Consider the following 12401-nt stretch of genomic DNA (forward strand, 5'->3'; position numbering starts at 1 on the left):
GGTCCCGGGCTTTTCTTTTTAGGGAGGTTTTGTATAGTTGATGCTATTTCTGAACTTGATATGGGTCTGTTCAACATTTCCACTTGATTCTGGTTAAGTCTTGGAAGGTGGCGTGCTTCCAAGTATCGGTCTATTTCCTTCAGATTTTCATATTTCTGAGAATAAAGTTTCTTGTAATATTCATTAAGGATTTTTTGGATTTCTGATGAGTCTGTGGTTATTTCGTCTTTGTTGTTTCTGATTGATGATATTAGGGATTTTACTCTTTTTTTCCTGATTAGGTTGGGCAGAGGTTTATCTATTTTATTGACCTTTTCAAAAAACCAGCTTTTTGATTTATTGATCTGTTGTATTATTCTTTTGTTTTCAATTTCATTTAATTCTGCTCTAATTTTGGTTATTTCTTTTCTTCTACTGGGTTTGGGGTTGGAATGTTCTTCCTTTTCCAGTTGCGTGAGATGTCCCATTAAGTTGTTAACTTCCTCTCTTTCCGTTCTCTTGAGGAAGGCTTGCAGTGCTATAAATTTCCCTCTTAGAACTGCCTTTGCAGTGTCCCAGAGGTTCTGATAGTTTGTGTCTTCATTGTTGTTTTGTTCCAAAAAATTGGTGATTTCTTTCTTAATCTCATCTCTGACCCAGCTATCATTCAGCATAAGGTTATTTAACTTCCATGTTTTTGTATGGGTATGCAGATTCCTGTTGTTACTCAATTCAAGTTTTATTCCATGATGGTCTGAGAAGATGCATGGAATAATTTCTATTCCTTTAAATTTACTGAGGTTAGACTTGTGACCTAAAATGTGATCAATTTTGGAGTAAGTTCCGTGGGCTGATGAGAAGTATGTGTATTCAGTTTTGTTGGGATGAAATGTTCTGTAGATGTCTGCTAAATCTAAATATTGGATGGTTAGGTTTAAATCTAAGATTTCTTTGCTCAGCTTCTTTCTGGAGGATCGATCCAACACTGCCAAGGGAGTGTTGAAATCTCCAATGATTATGGAGCTGGAGGAAATCAAGTTACTCATGTCTGTTAGAGTTTCTCTTATAAATTGAGGTGCATTCTGGTTGGGTGCATAGATATTAATAATTGAGATGTCGTCATATTGAGTATTACCCTTAACAAATATGAAGTGACCATTCTTGTCCTTCCTTACTTTTGATGGTTTAAAGCCTACTGTATCTGCAAATAAAATTGCAACACCTGCTTTTTTCTGATTACCATTTGCCTGAAATATGGATGACCATCCTTTCACCCTGAGTCTGTGTTTGTCTTTTAAGTTGAGATGTGACTCTTGTATGCAACAAATATCTGGCTTGAGTTTTTGTATCCAGTCAGCTAACCTATGCCTCTTTAGAGGACAGTTTAAGCCATTCACATTGATGGAGAGTATTGTTAAGTCTGGTGGAATTTTGGGTGTCGAGTTTTTCAAAGGTCCAGTGGACATTTTTAATCCTTTCGCCAGTGTGGAAGTTGGAGTTTGATCCGAAGTTTCTGGGTGATTTTACTTTTGTGGTATAGGATTGGGTTGGTCATTGTGGAGGATAGGTCTGAGAACATCCTGAAGAGCTGGTTTACTTATGGCAAATTTTTTCAACATATGAATGTCATTGAAGTATTTAATTTCTCCATCATAGATGAAACTCAATTTAGTTGGATACAAGATCCTGGGTTGAAAGTTTTTTTGTTTAGGAGATTAAAAGTTGATGACCAGCCTCTTCTTGCTTGAAAAGTTTCAGCAGAGAGATCTGCAGTTATTCTAATATTCTTATCTTTGTACGTTATAGTTTTCTTTCGCCGGGTTGCTTTGAGAATCTTCTCTTTCATGTTAACTTTAGTGAAGCTAATTATGATATGTCTGGGAGATGGCTTATTGGGGTTCAATCGTGCTGGGGTTCTGAAGCTGTCTGCTATCTGAATTTCAGATTCTCTAGGCATGTCTGGAAAATTTTCTTTCATAATTTCATGTAGAAGGGCCTCTGTGTCCTTGGCAGCTACTTCATCAGTCTCCGAAATTCCTATAACCCTTATGTTGTTTTTTTTTTAATTATCTGAGAGCTCTCTGAGTGAGTGATCCGTTTTTGCTCTCCATTTCTCTTCCTCTTTGAGAGATTGGGAGCGTTCGAAGACTTTATCTTCAATGTCAGAAATCCTTTCTTCTGCTTGCTCCATTCTGTTACTGAGGGATTCTACTGTATTTTTCATATCTTTGAGGGTTGTAAGTTCTTGTTTCAGTGTGTCTACGTCTTTGGTGGTTTTGTCTTTAAATTCGTTAAATTCTTGAGACAATTTTTGAATTTCTCCTCGAATTCCTAATTCCATTTTATTGATCTTGTCTGCAAACCAAATTCTGAATTCGACTTCTGACATCTCAGCCAGTTGTTTATGAATGGGATCTTCAATCACATCTGCCGTATCTTTTCTTGGGGGGGTTGATCTATTCTGGTTATTCATGTTACCAGAGTTTTTCCGCTGATTCCGCCCCATGGTTTACTCCCTTTGGTTTTTCCCCTGGGGTTTTATCGACGGCCCGTACAGTGTTGTGGCCTGAGAAACTGGGGCCCTGTCTGGTGTGGTGGAGCAAAGTGGTTCTGTCTTATTTTCAGCTGGTTTCTGTTCGATCCTATTGCAACTTCTACTCTGGCTTGAAGTCTCAGCTTTTGTTTGCGTCCTTGTGATCACAGCTTGCCTCAGCGGTGTTGATGTGCGTTCTTCAGCCTTCTCTCTTGGTGAGGCTCAAGTCCACCAGGATACTTACTAAATTCCTGTCCCTTAACTCTCCTTCTGGATGGGAGCCTTTGTTGAAAGCTGGCTTCAGTCCGCCATCTTGTCTCCCCTTCTTTCGAGATGTGCCACTATCTAGGAGAAGACTGGAAATGGAAAATTTGGATAAGAGAACCAGGCTTTTATAACAGCTAATTGATCATTCCAGAAACATTGCTCAATCTGGTTGTTGAATTTATGGTTCAGGATTCTGCATCAATCATTAAGAGAATCAAACTATCAGAGAAAAAACATTTTAGAATTGTCAGTCAGGCACAAAACATTCATTTGTGTTCCTCTGAGCTCAACCTCCTCTACGAAGTCCTATCTCACCTCTGGAATTCTTGTCACACCTGCTGTTCTAACCACTCACTTTGGAATTTCATCATGCCTGGACCCCTGGAGTAGTCTGTATATTCTGTGTGTTTATTTTTAAAAATTAGATGATAAAGAATTGTATTTTACTTTTATGCTAAACTGGTGGCTAGCCTAGTACTGTGTTTGGTTATGGAATAGTTATAGTAGAACAGACAGTATGGTACATTAGTTAGGAGTGTGTACCCTGGAGTCATACTACATTGATTTATATTCCATCTTTGTGTCACCTTATGCAAGTTATTTAATCTCCTTGAGCCTTAGTTTCCTCACAAGTAAAATGATTACCAGTTAATATGAGTAAGACATTTAAAATTGTACCTGGTGCAAAGTAAATTCTTTATTAGTCATTGGTATTAATGATTTGTGTGTTGACGAGGCCCGTAATGTGAGGGGCCTGGGCTGCCTCCTGGTAGAGTGAGTTTACCTGATACTGGACAATCTACTGCTCTATTGGTTAGCCCTTTGGTCACAATCTTGATGAATGATGTTTCTTAAGAGGAAGAAAACATTTAGTCGTAAGTACCTGAAAGTGCCACAGCCTGTTCTATAAGGAGTAGTTTCTCTTGTCATACTTCCTGAAGGATATTTTCTCCATACCAGCATTTATAAGGTTGGTTCACCACCTCCTTTTGATACAGAGAGCTTGTTCTCTAAGGGTGAGGTTTGTTGTTCTGTGATATGATTAGCTCTGTTGAAATGCTGTTCTAGTATTGTGTAGTGGACTATGTCTTGTCCCAGACATATAATGGGTTATTGGGGAGGCAAAGGAGGTGTGCTGGTAATGGAAATTAATTATTATTCCTTGAAATGTACTGCATGTTAAGCCTTGTGGTAGGTGTTTTCATATATAGTATCACATGTAATCATCATAATTACTGATCAAATTTTAGAGCCAAGGAATCTGAGACTAAAGAGGCAATTTCTTACGATCATACAACAATGGTTTATCTTAGAACATCATACAGTCATGAATATTGTATGGTGGTGGAGTCAGGATTTTATTCATTTTTCCAAATATCTACAGCCAAAGAAAATTTTTTTAATTTTTAATTTAAAAAAATTTGAAGCCACGATTTTAATCCAGTTCTTCAGCTGGGGCACATGTAATTTTTCTTGAATAACTTATATATGGTCATAGGAAAGGTTCAGGGTTCCCATCCTATTCTATTCAACTCTGACACTACTTGAAACACCGTACTAGTTCAGGGAATGACTCTTAGTGGCTGTTCAGCTTGCTTTGTAATGAGTTTCCCTTACCCCCTACTCCTGCCTCTACAAATATTTACACAGGAGCAAGATTTTTATATCTGTTCTGGTGGGTCCATCTCTATTGATCTCTAGTTTAAGAAGATGTTTTACTGGCCTTTATTGACACAACAATATTATTTTTCTTGGAACTTTTGTTGAGATGACTCTAGGCATATGACTTTAGGATGCTTTTACACATGGGATCACCTTTAATTCTCTTAATGCCTTTTCTCCATCCATGTGGTCCTTGTGTTTGTGAGGAAGTTAATAATGCTTTCCTGATGGACAGAACACTGGTTACCCCCCATAGAAAGTCTGATTCTTCCTTCTCAGTGATACTACTGTATTTTTTCATGCTTATGCTAAAAAAGGTTTAGATATATGAATAAATTTTAGGGTTGCTAGATTTAGCAAACAAAAATATATGTGGGTTTCAAATATTACAAGAGACACACTCATGGTAAAATATTATTTGTTGTTCATCTGAAATTCAAATGTAACTGGGAATCATGAATTTTTTCTGGCAACCCTGAAATTTGGAATTCATTGCGATATGTTTCTCTCTATACTCTTTCTTTACTCATTTCTGTGTAATAAATATAACTCATTCTCACTAATAAATATGGAGGGAGACTAGTGTATGGTGCCCATGATCACTTTAATGTACACAGCTATGATTTAATAAAATAAAAAAAATATGAAGGGAGAGGTATTCTCAGTGCCTACCACAGCGCTTGCATACAATAGGTGCTCAAATATTGAAAGAAAAAAATCATCTCTAGAGAATGACAAATTAGATTAATTGTTGCATGCTGTGAGGTATTAGTGTCCATTATCAAAGAATTAGTGGATGAGAAACCAATAATATCCATCAATCACTGTTAGTAACACTTGAGTCAAAGAAACAATCATTCAGCAAATTAATTTGGTCAATAACACATAAATTATTATTTATTTAGTGTGGGTCTAAGAATATTCATCATTTTGAGTTAATTTACATGTTCACTTCTGGAGAGTTGGGTCTTAAAGTTGTGGGTCTATCCAAGTTCTTTCCCCTTCCCCTCAAATACAGTAACCAAAATACAGTAGCTATCAGCTCACATTGATGTCTGTTTTATTATTATTTCTTTTTCTTTTCAAGCAAATGTATACTTTTATTAACATTGTAAGTTTTTTTTTTTTAAACATGGTAGGGTTTTGACCTCAAATACTTGTCAGGTCTGCTACTCAAATGAACTTATAGCTAGACAACATATGAACCTTAAAGATGCCTCTTACCAGTCCAATTTAGGGTCCAATGCAGAAAATTCCATGCTTTCCTCTCCTATCCCCTCAAGGTCTTTTGCAAACATCTCTTCCATTTTATGCCTAGGATCCCTTGAAATGCATCAGGGTATTACATCAATTAGTACAGAATATCAAGATTACATTCCCCATTCTAAGTTCCAAGTCAGATAATGATGAGTTAGGTTGTCCAAATAAACTCACCAGACAATTATATCAGATAGTGTACTACATAGAATTTAAATTTTGAACAAAATACATCTCTCCTCCTTTGGTCTCACACAGAAATTAAAGTCCCCAAATACAGACAATACTATTCTCCACCCCTTCTCCAGGTTCATCAGGCTTAGCCAGATCAGCCCCATCCACATTTCCAGTCGAAATCTGGTCCTTTCTTCAGCAGCTGCTGCATGGGGTTGTCTTCTAGAATTAACGGAGTTCCTTCAGCACCTCCAGAGCTGGAGAACTCCAACTCTGAGTCCCGTGTGTCACACGCAGACCCAAAGTTCCAGGGAGCTATCAGGTCACACAAGAAAGAGCAAAGCACCTCAAAATTTAGAAATAACAACCAAAGCCAAGGAACAAATGTGACTGCTGCAAGAGCTTACAATCTAGGCCCTAATTCCTGCATGTGAGAGCATTTCCCAAACAAAAGTTACTTCCCCAGACAAAAATATTTAACAATCAAAAACTCATATTGAGGTCATCAACCACAGACCATAGAAGAAACGTAGTGTAAGTGAAGGACAGAGTGTAGACAGAGGAAAAAAAGAGAAAACAAAAGGCTCTCTGGTTACAGCTTCTCCAGGGTGTCAGCCAATCTCCATCAGTTGACCAGAATCCATTGGCTGTATACCGCCAAGTCCGCTTCACGACGATTCGCTCTTCTCTATCCGCCGGACCAGCTCCACCAACATCTCTGCCATCTTCGCGATCTCCTTCACCTTCTCCTCGGCCTTCTCGCACCTCTTTGTCGCCCTGCCCTCCACTCCATCGTTTGGGTTCTGAAGATGATTCAGGGCGCTCTCCTCTGAGGCCTCCACCTGCGTTTTTATCTGGATGAGCATATTGTCTATCTCCCACAACTTGCTCCTGTTCCGCATGTACGCCCTCCCGTGCTCGCGGGTGAGAGAGGTGATGTCTTGGCTCGTCTAGTTGATGACGGGCAGCAGAAACTGCTGGAAGTCTTCCGCAGGTTCCAGCACCTCCACTTCCTCTGGCTCGGCCAGCTCGACGATGTCCAGGGGCCGCATCTCTTCCTGCTGCTTCGGAACTGCGGTAGCGACGTCGGGAGCAGAGAAGCGGTGAGCAAAAATCTGATGTCTGTTTTAATTGGCATGTTCCTGTTAAAGTCATGAATCTTCACTCTATACCAACTCCTCTTTCCACCCCACCTTTACTGTCTCAAGACAGATTCAGCTTAACTAAAACGAGGAGAAAAATTTCTGAGTTTCCTTTCATTTGTTTTTGAACTTGAATCACCAGTGGTGATAAAAATTTGTGTTAAGTTAATGAGAAATATTTATATCTTTACATGTATCTAATTGCTTCTAAAATACTCTCTCTTTCTGAAACATGATAGCCAGTGTTAGAATTATTTTCAAAATGGAAAAGGAAAGCACTTTTAGAAATAGAATTATTTTTTACCTTCAGAGTTATAACTACTCCTTAAGAGGAACTTACACTAATAATTGTGAAATCAACTTACAATTTCATTGATGGAAAATATTTTAAGTAGAGATTATTTTCAATAGACATAATGCTGAGGACCTAGCTTATCTGTGTAGATGCATTATGTTTTTCTTAAAAAAATTAGCTAAGTTTGTGCAGCATTTAGTTTTATAATTCTTAACAAAATTGAAAACTCCAAGTAGTTTTGATTTGCATTTCTCTGATGATTAAAGATGATGAGCATTTTTTCATACGTCTGAAGGCCATGCGCCTGTCTTCTTCAGAGAAGTTTCTCCTCAAGTCCCTTGCCCAGCCTGCAATGGGATCCCTTGTTCTTTTCTTGCTAATGCCTTTGAGTTCTCTGTGGATTCTGGTTATTAAACCTTTGTCGGAGACATAACCTGCAAATATCTTCTCCCATTCTGAAGGCTGTTTGCTTGCTTTACTTACTGTGTTCTTGGCTGTGCAGAAGCTTTTTAGGGAACACTTTTGCACTGCTGGTGGGAATGCAAATTAATACATTCCTTTTGGAAAGAGATATGGAGAACACTTAAAGATCTAAAAATAGATCTGCCGTTCAATCCTGTAATCCCCCTACTGGGCATATACCCAGAAGACCAAAAATCACACCATAACAAAGATATTTGTATCAGAATATTTATTGCAGCCCTATTCATAATTGCTAAGTCATGGAAAAAGCCCAAGTGCCCATCGATCCAAGAATGGATCAATAAATTGTGGTATATGTACACCATGGAATATTATGCAGCCTTAAAGAAAGATGGAGACTTTACCTCTTTCATGTTTACATGGATGGAGCTGGAACATATTCTTCTTAGTAAAGTGTCTCAAGAATGGAAGAAAAAGTACCCAATGTACTCACCCTCATTATGAAACTAATGTAGGACCTTCACATGAAAGCTATATCCCAGTTATAACCTAAGAATAGGGAGAAAGGGGAAAGGGAGGGGAGGGAGGGGAGGGAGGGGGGAAGGAGGGGGACTAATGGGATTACACCTGTGGTGCATCTTACAAGGGTCTATGTGAATCCTAGTAAATGTGGAATGTAAAGGTCTTAGCAAAATAACTAAGAAAATGCTACAAAAGCTATGTTAACTAATGTGATGAAAATGTGTCAAACGATATATGAACCAAGTGTATGGTGCCCCACGATCATACTAATGTACACAACTATGGTTTAATAAAAAAAAAAATTGAAAACTCCATTTTAAAGCTACTAATGTAATAGCTACTCTGCAGTATAATAAAAGTCACTCACACAACTTGGAAACAATAATTATAATGTCTTATAGCTCTGACTTCTGTAGAGAAATGTGTCTCATTCTTCCCAAATGGAGAAAACTTCACAGAAAAAGTATTTAATACATTTACAATTGCTTCTGGTCATCAATATTCTCTGATCTGCTCCAGAGGATGGTCACCAGGATGTAAGCAAGCAAATTTTCACGGTGCAAAATCTACAGACATAGTTTTTGTTAGCTACCATTGCTTAACTCACTCACCTGTATAATAGGGATGATTGGCTACCTACTTTGTGGATATAGTGCTATGCCAGGCACTGAAGACATACAAAGACGGAGGACATGGGTATTGTTTTCAAGTAGCTCACAAGCATATTGGTGACATGTAGCATATGTTACCATGTTAAAATATGTGTTTAAGACAAGATGCCAACAAACTGGTCACAATTTTCAATGACCATAGCCTAATAACACTGCAGTTGTGATTTGTATTACAAGTCATTTTTTACTATTAATAATTCTCACATTGCTGTATGTTGTAAATAATTAACTTAAAATTTAATTTTGTTTATACTTCTGTCTCTGCCACTTTCAATCATTTATTTTTTTTTTAGAGAGGGAGGGTGACAGAGGGGGAGAGAGAGAGAGAGAGAGAGATAAAGAAAGGAATATGTTAGTCATTTAAATATTGCACCCAGTGCTTGCTCTTCCAGTGTACAAGTAGGCTTTCTGGACACTCTGTCCCAGGTTTTGCACAGATGTCAAGAGTGTGCAAGAATTAAAAAAGAGAAATGGAGTGCAGGGGTAACAGCAGAGGTCTAGATAGAATCCACCATATGTCATTGTGAAAATATTTTTTTCTCCATGTTTTCATTTTTCTTTCTTGGGCTTCTCTTGGATATATGCCTTCCAGGAAAATAAGACAGAAACTTCTGATTACTTCCCAATCACCTTTAGGCTGCACTCAATCATGGAATGAGCATAGCACAAGAGCAGAAGATAATAAGTGAATAGAAGGGGGGCAGAAACAAATTGGGGCTTTATGTACCTCTGAAAAATTTGTAGTTTGTGTATCTTGTAACTACTTCCACCCCAGGCATGGTTCTGTGTGTCTGTCTGTGTCTGGGTGTGTGTGTGTTATGTGAATGTGTATGTGTGAGTCTGTGTATGTGTGGAGTATGTGGGAAGAGAGAGAAGACCTATACCAGAATTACCTAATTCCTCTTGCAGATATGGAAGTTATTCGAAGTACAACTTCAGAGATGCCAGAAAGAACAAAAACACTTTATGTTTGCAGGGGCAGTATTTTCACAGAGGACCATAAAGGATCCTATAACAGTACTATTTGAACAGGGCAGGATAAACTATTCCTTATAACAAACTGAGGCTCAGAGATGTTAAAAAGTCACATGCCTTATAGAACATGGCTGCCTTATACAACAGAGAAAGAAAGTATCCTTTCTGCCTCCAAGTCAGTATTGGAACAAATGGTCATTCTTCTGCCACTGCTGTTTTGCTCCTCCTCCTAGCCTTCTCTGTCTTTTCCTGACGTTTCGACCACACCAATAATTCACTTTGCTGATATTGGCAGATGGCCAGTTCTGAGGCAATGGCTAACAATGAGGTTCCTTTGTACACACAGGTATTTTTGCATATGGCATTACTGAGGCACCTTCCTTCACTTGTCCTGGGTAAGTAGAGTATCTTTGTGAAACATGAGATTTACCCATTTTTCCCCTTTCCAGGGTGCAGCAAGGAATAGCAATAGAGACAGTTCACCTCCTCAAAGCCACCATGTATTGCTAACTTCCTGATCACTGCCATTGGGATTTTCTTCGCCTCAGTCTGGTCTTGCAGTGTGAATCATAAAAACCTGCCAGTTGTGGCAGGTGCTCTAAGATGAGCCAGCACTTGAATACAGATGTCATCTTTCCCTAGAGCTTGAAGGACAGGTTGCCTGGGACTCCTTGGCAGGTGCTCTATTAACCTTTGTGTAACTTTCATTACTCCTACCTGATCAGCTCACAAAAATGGTCAAGAAGGCCTTGTTTGGTTTTTGTTTTTGTTTTGTCTTCTCATGTTTGGAACACCTGTGCATGTCTGAAATGCTAAGGCCACCTCTGTCTTCTTCAGCTTTACCTTTTGGAAATACTATTTAATATTTTATACAGATTCCAAGCCTCTATTCAAATATCATCTCTTGCTTCTATCTTATTCCATCCAGTCTATTGCAGCTCATCATATAGGTATACTTAGTTTACTTTCAACTAATGTTTATATCTTCTTTGCTGAAAATATATCGCCAATTTTGTAGAGCACAAGAAAAATATCTATCATTAGAAGAGACCAGGGTGGGATTGGGGAGAGACTAAGGATGATGAATCAGTCAAACACCTAATGGATGAAGTGCCTCTGCCTGGCTTCCATGTGTATTCTTGGAGTCTAAAATATCATGTTCTTCTTAAGAGATCAATTTGTACTTCTTTGTCCCTAACTATTAAAGTACTACATAGCAAGCATGATATTGCCTCCCTTTCTCTGTATTACAAAGGCCATACTGTCTTAAATATCTGTAGAAATCTTGATAAAATTGGGCTATTCTCAATTACCATGCTAATACCCAGGCTGGTAAGTTTTGATCTTAGGATTCTGGAACTTGCTTTTTTTGATATTGGAATAGAACAGTCCTGATGCATACATGGCAAGTAACATGGACAGGTGAATATGTGCTCAGGTGGTTCTTAGCCAGAATATCAACTCATTAGTCAAAATCCTGTTTCCTCTGGCCAAAGAAGGATCCAAATGGGATCACCCAGAAGCTCTGAATTGCATGATAACATGATGACTCAGTGAGAGTATTTTGGGTTTGGGAGCCAACTTTTGGGAAGCCGGGCACTAAAGCTGAGTGAAGGCTCACATCTCAGCATTTGTGAGCCAAGGCAATAATTTAATGTGTACATTTTGTTGGTTATAGTAAAATGATGATGGTGGAAGCATGCTACCTTTCTATTCTAATTGGCAGAAAAAAAGCATCAAAGAACAACTAAATATCACTGAGCCAGTTTCAAACTTGCTGAGCAGGAGTTGTCCAAATGTGAGGAGAAGAAAGAAGACAACGTTTCCCTCAATTCCTTTTCTACTATGTTACTGTAAGTCCTAGTGGGAAATATCAGTGTAGTGGTATAGAAATGGATTGTTTGGGTTGACATGTGGTACTTGCAAATACAGTGAGAATCCCTCCACTTAAAATCAAGCCACCATTCATTAAAGACAATTGTAGAATCAAGCTTTTTCTCCTTTTTTTTTTTTTTAGGCAAACAAAAATCTATGTCACTGCCAGAGCTGTTGAGTGAATACATCTCCCTTCTGGAGAATGAAGAAGATCTGGATATATTGCCAGGTTTCTGACTAATTTATCACATGATAGGGCTGACGGGGGAGGATCCTGACTGAATGCAAAGACCGGAGACAGAGATATTGGAGTGTGTCCACACTGATAGGCGTACTAGCTCGAGCACTTGTTTTGCAAGTAATAACTCTAGTCCAATCTACCTTGGCTTAAATGTTTGCTTTAAAAAATGAACTGCTGTTCACTGAATTATGTTTAACAAATGTAATAACTAGTCCATTTATTATAATTACAACAGACTTCCTTTTTTTTTTTTTTTACGTGGGAGCTATTAAAATAAACTGGTATTTTCAAAGTATTTCTACTTGACTTTCAGTCCTCCTCTTGAAACAAACACAGAATTTTGTCCACTTCAAATATGAATAAAAGTGGGATTTCAGTTGGATGG

At 38.3% G+C, this 12401-nt stretch overlaps 1 pseudogene across 1 annotated transcript; it reads right to left on the reverse strand.

Annotated features, from left to right (window-relative positions):
- Positions 1 to 5520: 5520 nt before the first annotated feature.
- Positions 5521 to 6970, reverse strand: LOC128577366 (MORF4 family-associated protein 1-like; annotated as a pseudogene). The gene has a single exon (XR_008377563.1). The product of XR_008377563.1 is annotated as an MORF4 family-associated protein 1-like (transcript).
- Positions 6971 to 12401: the final 5431 nt, after the last annotated feature.

Source organism: Nycticebus coucang, chromosome X, assembly GCF_027406575.1.
Source record: "Nycticebus coucang isolate mNycCou1 chromosome X, mNycCou1.pri, whole genome shotgun sequence".
In the NCBI taxonomy this organism is placed as follows: Eukaryota; Metazoa; Chordata; class Mammalia; order Primates; family Lorisidae; genus Nycticebus; species Nycticebus coucang.